Here is a 753-nt window from a genome sequence, read left to right on the forward strand (position 1 = left end):
TAGCAATGTATGAAGAAAATGACAGATACCTTTTTATTGTAGCAAAGCAAAATGTTTGTTGTTTGTATTGTGAGGTCATGATACAGCTGTATCAACCATGTGTGCCTGGATGTTCAGATTAATATATGTCAGAGTTTTCCTCATTAATGAGTAGCATAAGGATTAAGTGATTCTTCTGTGTTAATTATCCTATGATATATTTTACCATAGAATTTTAGCAGATACATTTTATCATTAGGTAAAAATTATGGTATTAAGATGTTGCTGTGATAACTTGATGGGACTCTAAAGCCAAATATAGTGTAGGATAAGGTAACGGGGGACAGGAGAGAGCTAATGCAATCTGGTGTCCTATTTATGGTTATTATGCAAGGAAGACCTCAATGATAAAAGGACCTTCTTTGACTAATCTTAGGTAGCTACATCTTTGTGCTGTGTTTGATGCTCCCTACTAAATATACTTAAGAAAAGAGCAGAGATCCGTATGGTAATACATTTTGCTCACAATTAATAGATTAGTGTTAATTCAACTGAGAGATTCAAATATTGAGATATCTGATCTGTATCTTGTAAATTTAAAGATGTCTTTATATACTCCACATTCCAGGGATTGGTATTGCTTTATGAAATTAATGCATTTATTGAGAAATGATGGAATTATGCTATTCAGTCATGTGCCATTAAGTTAATGCTGTTAAATGCTGCTTAATATAGTATATGTAGGTATTTAGTGCAAGAAAACCTTATTGGAGA

This window comes from Penaeus monodon, chromosome 28 (assembly GCF_015228065.2).
Source record: "Penaeus monodon isolate SGIC_2016 chromosome 28, NSTDA_Pmon_1, whole genome shotgun sequence".
NCBI lineage: Eukaryota > Metazoa > Arthropoda > Malacostraca > Decapoda > Penaeidae > Penaeus > Penaeus monodon.